This window comes from Cyanistes caeruleus, chromosome 15 (assembly GCF_971803275.1).
Source record: "Cyanistes caeruleus chromosome 15, bCyaCae1.hap1.1, whole genome shotgun sequence".
In the NCBI taxonomy this organism is placed as follows: domain Eukaryota; kingdom Metazoa; phylum Chordata; class Aves; order Passeriformes; family Paridae; genus Cyanistes; species Cyanistes caeruleus.
The window spans coordinates 4,549,875-4,559,642 of NC_141715.1; the positions used below are offsets into that span (position 1 = coordinate 4,549,875).

The window sequence follows — 9,768 nt, forward strand, 5'->3', positions numbered from 1 at the left end:
CATTTCTAATTAGGCAGAAATTCATGTACTTCAGCTAAGTGGTAATGAAAAGTGATTCATTTGCTGAATAAGAGATGAGAGTGAGTGTAATTAGCTGACTGCGGTTTTTAATCTTTCAACAATTCAATGTGTTTAAATTAGTTTCAAAGAATAGGAGCTTTCAAGTGTTGTTACATCAAAGTAATCAAGGCAGCCTTCAACGGCTGAGTAGGAGAGATGGCTCTGGTTCCTGTTCTGAAACCTTTACACTTCTTTGGAATAATCATCTTCAAACCCTCTCGTTGGAGCAGATGGGAAGGCTCAGACTGGTTCAATGTATGCAGAATTGTGGTGGGAAGGAAGCTCCTTCCAGGGCTGAGGAAAGCTGAAGCTGGAGTCAGTGTTGTTATCCTGTCCCAAAGGGTGCAGTGCTTCCCAATCCTCCTTGGAAGCTTTTGGGAGGAGTAGGATGAGTCTGTTCCTCATGCTGTCCTAAGGAGGGTTTGGCCAGGGCAGTAGTCAGCTTTGAGTTGAAGGACCATGTCCCTGATCAGGTTGTTCACATCTCCTCAGAGGAACCCTTGGTTTTGCTTCTAGCTGACACTGGTGATAAGAGAGCAGATTTGTCAGGGGTTGCAGTAACTCCAGGGGAGAGCCTGGTCACTTTGGGGTGGGTCTTTATGCTTGTGCCAATTCTACCTTAGTGAAGGGTGCCCTGGCTCTGGGAACAGCCGTAGGAGTGATCTCTGTTTATCTCATGGATCAATATCCTCCATCCTCACAGAGCAGCATGTGTGGAGTGTGAGGAGCAGCTTTGTCAGCCAGCCAGATCCTCTGCAGGTGGGTGAGAACAAAGTCCTTCAAACCAAAATAAACATCAGAAATAAACCCTGGAAAGATTCCTTCAGAACATGGGCATCTTTTCTGCTGTGATGAGAGCCTGGAAGTTTTCTCCCCAGTTCAAGCACATGGATCACAGGTAGCAGTGCTTAGCAGAATGTTGTTTATATCTTTATTTATAAAGACTGAATATAAAATGGGTATTTGCTTAAAACAGTATTGAACTTAAGATAAATACCATAAAATGTTTCCATTTCTGACATTTCAGGTAGGAACAAAATAATATCTTTAAACTAGAAATTTCCTTTCCAGGTGAAAATACAAATGAGCTACTGAGTGAATGGGGACAGATCCACCAGTTACCACCTGCTGCATTATAGAACTCAAATATAACCAAAATCGTGCTGCTGTGTTAGTACAACTGCTTTCTTCATTTCTGAAGCCAGGTCCAGCTGTACCTGTGAGCTCTCCAGAAGGGTTTGGCTGGCTGGGTGTTGTATATCTGTATACAGAAACATAGAATTCAATATATAGAATTACATGATTCTATAAATTACCTGTGTGTTTGGCTCTGAGAGTTAAACTTTTACCACCTCTGGATTCTGTAGCTTCTAAACTTTAAGAGTTCAGTTGAAATGAGGGCAATCCTTTGTAAGGGTTGTCTCTACTTCAGAAAAGGAGAAAAGAGCAACAGAACCCAACTCTGTGGGGTTTTTTTATAGAATCATTAAAAAAATGCATCTTGATGTGTACAAAGGAGTAATAAATTCCAGCACAGGTGCAAGTTCAGTGATAACTAGAGCATCCACCATGTTCTACAAAAGAAATTATATTCAAAGCAGCTAAACAAGGGTATTTATAGCAGCATCTGTTTCAGCTCTATCTGTCAGCTAAGAACAGTCTGACACAGCTTAGGGGAGGTGGGGGAGGGATTTATCAATGAAGTGTTTACATAATGCAGGCAGGCATTGTATACTCAAGGTGATACCAGCTATAACAGGATAACAAATATCTAAAGACACTTTTATTCTCAGAGGCCTTTGCTCCAGGAGTCACTCTACAAAATTGCCTCCATGTTCCTCTGTGCTCGACTGTAAACACGCTCATAGCAGATGACATTTTATAGTGTCATCGCTGCCTTCTGATTAAGGCTTTTAATGCTGGGGGCATTTTTGGTTTTAATTTTTTTCCTTCCTCACAAGTTTTATTCCAAGGTGTCACTGACTAAAATTTAGAATTGTTTCAGGTTTCCAATTGTTTCAGGGTTTCAAAGTGTTCTTCCTCTCCTGGTGATGGAAATGCAGCTCCTTCTTGGGACAGAGTGGGGCTGTTGCTGTGTACAGTTAGCTAAAAACCACAATCCCCAGGAACCTTTTTTGCCCAGATCCCATGGAGTTGGAGCTGACTTTAATGTTTAAAACATTTCTATGAGCAAAGAACTTTCTGGAGGTGGTGGTGGTGGTGGTAGCCCTGCTTCTGGGAGCTGCTTTTAGAGCTTTGAGGAAAGAAGTTGCAAAGACATCTCGGTGAGCTGGGTTAATGTTGTGAGACTCAGAAGGATGGCCCCTGGAATTTGTAAGTCAATCTCTACAGCTTGTTCAATGATCTGGTCACAGTTTTATCTAGCTTGGGATGCTGAGGAATTTTTCTTCTCCGTGTAAAATGACCTTTAAAAACTGAGATGTGTCTCATTTTCATTTTTTATGTGTTTCTGCAGCCACTATTCACCTACAGAATGATAAGAGGTAAGAGAAAATCTTCAGAATAGGGAAAATGAAGAAAGGTGCCTTTGCAGAACTCAGTGTGTCCCTGGATGCAGCTGGGGGTTCTTTATGTGGAGTAATCCAGTCTCTACCACATAAATCCTGTGTGTGTAACACAGTGAAGGCTCAGCTCATCTCTGTTTTTAAAAATGTCTTTACTCCTCACAAATTTCCAATTTTTTTTTTCTTAAATCATGCCATAAGGTACTGGCTCAGTAATTAACTGGTTCTTTAATCGAGCTACAATTACTTTCTTTCATGAGAAGGGAAAAAAGAATGTATACCAAGACAGAGCTACTTTCGACATCTGGGAACCTCCTAACAGCTGGCTATCTAATGAATATGCATCTGCTTAAGAGGCTGTAGGCCATTAATAAACCAATAGATATAAAACAGAAACAATCTTTGTCAGCTTCAAATGAGATTGGATGCAATGTGCTGTGAAGTGTCACTGTCACATTGAATCGAGCCGGGGAGGTTAACGGCGGCTCCACGGCGAAGGCGGAAAAAGCAGCTCCAGCGCCAGGGCAGGGACAGGGCTGGGCCGAGCTCTGCGGGTGGCTGCTGCTGCCTTTCGCCTCCTCATTTCTCCTGGTACCACTTGGGTTTGTGGCCTTTTATTTGCCACTCCAGCAGTTGTGTCTTTTTGGGTCTGACAGAGGAGGATGTGGGGCTTCCCACGCTTATTGGAGCGATGCAGGAATCGCTCACGTGAATAAATGACTGGGGAGAAGTTACAGGAATGTGATAAAAATGTGCCTATTTGACTGAGACCTGGGGCTTTGTAAGGAGGCTCAGAACAGCCCCTGAGCCGTGTTGTACAACAGCATTGTTGTAGGGTGAAATAAATCCCCTTAAAACAGTGACAGCGACCTCATGGGACTGTACAGGTATCTCTGACCCCTCAAGAGTTGTATCTGCACTTGTTCCAAGGAGGGAAGCTCATATGTTGTCCCGAGCCGTACCACATTTGGTACCTTAAGGTTGTTCTGTGCCTTCGTTTCCTGTGGCAGTTCCCATAAGATGTGAGATGGATTTATTTTAGGGCTCTCTATCCCTTCTGCACAGCCTGTGGTAGTCCAGTGTGTCGTTCCTTTCAAGGGATGGTCACCCCCTGCAGCGGCCTCTCACAGCAGTGAGGAATGGTACCAAGGTGGCATTTTCCTAGGAGAAAATCCATTATTTCAGCTCAAGCCCCACTACTGGAACAGGGCACTGTCAGCTGCAGTAGAGCTGGGCTGCAGGCACCCCTGGGATGGGGGCAGGAGCAGCATTTATTTTTGGGTTTGGGGTCCTGGAGTAACAGTCTGGTAGCTCACCTGGACTCTGCTTTAGAGCCAGACTTACAGCACATATGTTTCAGTTCCCAGGAAACTCTATAAATTGAGATCTGGAAGTATGGAGTTTTCTTTGCAGCTCAGTTGTAAAGGGCAGCCTTCAGTTTAGCAGAAATTGTAACATGAAGCTTTTTGCCCACGGATTTACAGGTTTTTGTTACAAGAAAATGGAAGCAAGAGAAGTTAAAATGGGAAGATGAGTGCTCTATAATTACTGCAGATCTTACTAGCAGCTTCTCAAGAGAGAAAATTTGCACTTTGTATCATCACATCAATATAATTTAAACCAAAATCTGTTAATAAGATTGACTTAATTCCTAGAACAGTGTTTGTCTTACCCTTAGTTTTAAGACTAAGATTACTCAGTCTCTTTCAGAGTTGCAGCTGCAATGGTGACAAGTTTAACTTCTGAGACTTGAAGTTTTACTTCAAGGTTTGGTGTAAAGGGGAGGTGTAAACCTCTGCACTAGAGCCGAGCTGGCTTCTGCAGGGCTGGAAATTTCTCTCCTTGCATCTCTGCTGCGCTGCCCCCTGTGAGGGGAGCAGGTCGGTCAGTGAGAGCCGCCCACTGCCCTCCCCGGAGCTCTCCCTTCCAGCCCAGCAGCAGCAGCGCTCCCTGATGCCGCGGTTTTATCTTTTTTGAGGCAAACAAAAGAGCACGAGGAAAAGGAGGGCTGTCCTTTTAAGTACTTTCACTTTTCAAGGTCATTTGTGGAGCTGTTATCAATCAGAAAGCTAAATCCATACAAAAAGCATCTATAATGAACCAAGCATATCTCCAACCTTATCCCTTCAGCTGAATACGAATTATCCAGGAAGGTGCTGCAGTAGCCACGTTCACCAAGTTCAACATATAATTTAAAAAGTAAGCAGAGAAGCCAGTACTATTGTGATTTGGCATCTATCAATTTCTTGTCTTTTTTTTCTGTAATTGATTTATTAATTACAGCATCTTAATGATCTATTTAAAATAAATAAACCATTTACACCATTTCAAAGGTATTTTGTGATGTTCGGCTGATATTAAAATAGCACGAGCCTTATGTGCTTTTTCAGCAAGTGACCTAATTAGTTAATAAAGTAATTGAATATTAAAAAGGATGTTGCAAGTGATTAAAATTTAAGAGCCTTCAGAACATTATTAAAGCTATAAATCATACATCACTGTTTTAATTTGCATAGCTACAGAATTACTAATGGTCCCACATGCATAAGCTACTTGGCAATTAGTCTTTTAACAAACTGTTGGTGATACTATAGGGTTACCAAAATCTTTCCCCATTTTTGATTTGCAAACAAAATCCAGGATTGGAGAGCACTAAGGGTTAAATTCCTAAAAGCCAGGAAATTCGGTTCTTTCAGTTTTCTTTCTACCTGCCCCTTGTCCCTCCACCTTCCGGACAGGAGAGCACATCCTCCCAAGTTCCCCCGAGGTGTGTAAAGGAGATGAGGAAGTGTTTGCTCCCACCTTGAGCTTCCTGAACTGGCCTCCAAGTGGTTTTCCAGCCCAGTCTGATGTGCAGAAATTTCCCTACCTGGTGCTGGGCCATTTTCCATCTTCCTCTCATATACACACAGCTGTCACTGAGCCACTTTCCTTCCCAGGAAAGCGGCGCTGGGCAGCCGAAGGGAGCTGCTGACAGCCAGCGGTCATACCCGAGCTTTGTCCCAAGGACATTGCCTTTGAGATGTGGGAGAACCACACCAGGTGCTCGTCACTTTCCATTCCCTGTGCTGGGGCTTGCAGCTCATGGGAAACCTCAAATATCTGCAAACAAAAAAAAAAAAAAAAAAATTGGAAAAATGATGGGAGCTTCTCACCCTGCACCACGGGGCAGCCGTGGCGATGAGGGTCAGCTGCCCACGGCCCCTGGCCGAGGCCTCGGGCTGGCTGCAGGCAGGAAGAGAGACAGGATGACAGTTTTCAACTTAATTAGACACAAACTGCACTGGCCGGATGAGCTGCCCCGGTCTCCCCTCTCTCGGCGTTCAGCATCTCGGCAGCGGCGGCTCCCGGGCTCGGCAATGACGGCCGGCAGAGCACGGTCCAGCGCACAGGCAGAGAGCGGCTCTGCCTTCAGCGCTCCAGCCTGACAAGAGGCGAACGGTGCTGGGGCAAAGGGAGAGACCCGGTGTGCGGCGGAGCACAGCCCGGCACCGGCAGCTCCGCTTGCCTCCGGAGAGGGAAAGCGCCGGAGCTCCGGCACAGCCGCGGTGTCCTGTGCACAGGAGCAGCCCTGGGGCTTGGATCGCACTGTCACCTCCTACCCGGGCTCCTGGAACGGCTGCTCTGCTCCTGTCCCAGGGCCAGACTCACAGCAAATGTGGGTGCCTGAGCAGCTGCTGATTCTCCCAATGTTTTGTTTGAGGCAGGGCCTTCATAGAATCACAGAATCATGGAATGGTTAGGGGCTGGAAAAGATCTTAAATATCATCTAATTCCAACCCTCCTGCTACCCAACCAACTTTCCACTAGACCAGATTACTCAGAGTCCCATCCAGCCTGGCCTTGAACACTTCCAGGGATGGGGCAGCCACAACTTCTCTAGGCAACCTGTGCCAAGGCTTCAACACCCTCACAGCCAAGAATTTCTCTCTAATACCTAACCTTAACTTACTCTCTTTTCAGCGTGGAGCCATTTCTCCCTTGTCCTGCCACTACATGCTCTTGTCCTCTCTCTCCCTGGGAGCTGGGATTTCAGCATCCCAGGATCAGGATCACAGGCACTGTGTGGCTCTTGCTCCCTGCTCCTGCCCTCGCTCCCTGCCCAGCTGGGTCGCTGCAGGTGGATGCCTGAGTAAGCTGATACCCCTTCATCGTATAAGCCTCAAGTCTTTTTTTTTTTTATAAGTGGAAAAAGAAAAGACTTTACAGAACAGCATTCACAAGCAAAACCAGTTTCACCTAGTCAGCAGAAGCCTTGGCGTAGTTTTGGCTATTAAAGTGCTACATTACCAGAAGAATTTCCTTTTTGGGCAGCAAAACTTTCCAGGAGTTTCCTTTGAAGCCTTTATTGAGGTCAGAGGCTGCAGTCTTTTGTAATCTCTCCATGTCAGCCTACAGCAGTTTTGAGGAGCCCTTACCCTGGATATTGTGACCACCAGCAGCTCTTTGTTCATTAGTTTACACTTGCTAATAGATGTGAGGCCAGGGTGGAGGATGCTCTGGGCGAGTGATCCACACTCTGCAGCACTAACACTTGCCATGATTGCAATAGCTGGAGACAGAATCACCCTCTTTTAAGGGTCTTTTTAATTAAAACACCAAGCTGAGGAATGGATGACTTCAGAGCATTTTGACCCAACAAGGAATGACAAGCACATGGCTGCTTTTAAAATAAACTAATTAATAGCCACTATCTTATCAGTATAAAACTGTCAGCACATGAGGAGGGTGGGCAAACCCAGATGCAAAGAATTTGTAAATGAGGCTACTCACACACACAGATGTTACTGCAATACCAGCAACACACCAAGGAACACACTTTGGAATATCCAGCTCCAAAGGCAAACAGGAGGGGTCTGGAGTTAATTCCAGTTCACACCTCTGGGCTGATTTTAGGGGAAGTTAGCCACCTTGCCTCCACCACCCAGTTTCACTTCAATGTTGCAACATCACCTGCCAGCCCTCACAATGTGGGAAGGGGACCAAAGCCCACCTGGGGTGACACACCTGCCTTTGGACCAGCATACTCTGCCCAGTTGAGATAGTAACTTTTTAAATGCCTGGTTTTCAAAACACTACAACACAGGCAATTTCAGAAGTAAACACAGCTGGTGCTCCTCACCCAAACACCCTTTCCTGACACACAGTTGGTAACTGTCCCACATACACTAAGTGCTCCTTATTCCATAGGGGATCCCTTCCCTGTGAGACTCTCCGCACAAAACACAACTAAAAGCCATTTCCTTGCTCTCACATTTACACTCTGGATGCAAGGAAGTCCTGCCAAGAGTATCCCCCACACCTTTTTTCAGCTTCTCACTGCTCTCATTTCCAAGCCTCCAAGGCAACTATAAGTAAGTTTTTCTCCAGTTGGTTTTTCCACCAGCTTTGGGATGGTGCCTAACAGTTGCTCACTTTTCCCCAGACGAATCAGCAAGGAGCCCTTGTTCCCAGCAGAGGAGTGTAAGATCAGGAACGTTCTGCTTTCTGGTCCAGCTTGTCCCAGCTCACAGAATGGACCCTGGCTGACTCCAGCCCTGCAGCCCCAGCATCGCTCCGAGCTCTTTCCTCTGAGCATGGTGAGTATCCTGTTTGCCATCCTTCCTGCTGCTCTCTGCCATTAGCACGATAGCATCAGATTTTCCACTTAAGCTCCCACATCCTTTTCCTGATCAACACTTTGTGCAATTGTTCCATTGACCACGCTCTGATGGAAAAAACGTACTGAGATTGAGCCTCATCCCCCGAAGGGCAGGATAGCAAGGGGCTGGTTTCCTTCTTCCAGCCTATTCTGATGAATTTACCCAAAACTCTACCACATTCTCAAACAACAGGATTTGAGGATTTATAGGATTTACTTCACTGCATCATTGTGTATAAATGATTCATGATTTCTGCCTGTAAATATGTGACAAGGTAGGGATACCCACAGAGTCTTGTTTTACAGCCTGGGCAGCTATGCCAGCAGTCGCTGTTTCCTGATGTGTTCTAGCAGACCCAACACCAGCTCGTGCACTCCTCCCACAGCCAGTGATTCCTCCAGCCACGTCCTCATCCCTGCTGGACAGCTACAGGACTCCTCTGCTCCTACACAAAAAACACCCACAGGAGTTCCCTGGCAGAGCTGTGCTGTCGCTCCTGCCTGGCCTGGCCGTGGTTTCCTCCACCAAGTGCTGCCTCCCTGCAGCACAGATTTGTGTCTGCACATTCCCTGTGACAAATCCGTTGATGTTTTGCACATCATGGAGTTCCCTTTGCAGGCTGTGGTGCAAAGCAGAAGTCAACTTGCAGACATGCACCTAAGCCAACACACAGGGACTAAATTTTGGCCAATGCGTGCCATCAGCCCCTGCTGTCAGCCCTGACCGGGAGGTGAGGGCTGCCCAGGGAGGTGGTGGAGTCACTGTCCTGGAGGTGTTCAAGGAATGACAGGTATGGTTCTCCATGCTCCAGTCTAGCTGTCAAAGTGGGGATCAGCCACAGGTTGGGCTCAGTGATCCTGGAGGTCTTTTCCAACCTCAGTGGCTCTGTGACTGTGTGAGGACTCTGTCCCAGCAACTCCAGCCATGCCACCGCTCCAGGAGGGCTGGTTTTAGTGGGGAACTTTGGCCTCTTGCGAAGGGACAGATGATGCTGTGCAAACACTGCTCACATGGCAGGGAGACACAGCACCCGGGGCCTGACCTGGGCCGTGTGGAGCAGCGGGGAGCACAGACAGACACAGAGGCACAGATAGACACACATGGACACGCACGGACACACACGGGCACAGACAGACACACACAGGCACAGACAGACACACACGGACACACTCACACACACACACGGTGCCGCAGGACGGCTCCAGGCCGTGTTCGGGGTCCCGCTGCCCCGCCGTCCCCTCACGGCCGCCGCGGGGTTTCCCTGCCCGCTGCTGCCCCCTGGCGGGGCGCGGGCCCGCTGGCGCCGCGCCTGTTACAGGCCGGGATCGGGATGGGATCGGAACCGGGATCGGGATGGGCCCGGCCCGGCCCCGCAGCCCCCACACCGCACGGCTGGGGGTACCTCCGGTGAGCCCGAATCTCCCGTTTTTCCCGGAGGGAGCATCAGTGGATTCCTGCTCGTTAGAGCCCGCCTGGCGCTTCCATAGCTGCACAGCCCGGACCTAGGAAGAGGCTCTGGCTGAGATTCCCAGTGGAATAAA

The 9,768-nt window shown here is 47.5% G+C and overlaps 1 long non-coding RNA gene across 3 annotated transcripts; it reads right to left on the reverse strand.

The window, feature by feature from the left end:
* Positions 1-87: 87 nt before the first annotated feature.
* On the reverse strand, positions 88-9,507 carry LOC111935489 (uncharacterized). Of its 3 annotated transcripts, XR_015276815.1 has the most exons (5): positions 9,402-9,507; positions 5,455-5,687; positions 4,258-4,450; positions 3,560-3,746; positions 88-2,547 (listed from the first exon to the last, which is right to left on the reverse strand). It is a non-coding gene; the product is annotated as an uncharacterized LOC111935489 (long non-coding RNA). The 3 variants fall into 3 exon arrangements; XR_015276814.1 differs by lacking the exon at positions 4,258-4,450 and having other exon boundaries at positions 9,402-9,504; XR_015276813.1 differs by lacking the exon at positions 4,258-4,450 and having other exon boundaries at positions 88-1,321; positions 5,576-5,687; positions 9,402-9,474.
* Positions 9,508-9,768: the final 261 nt, after the last annotated feature.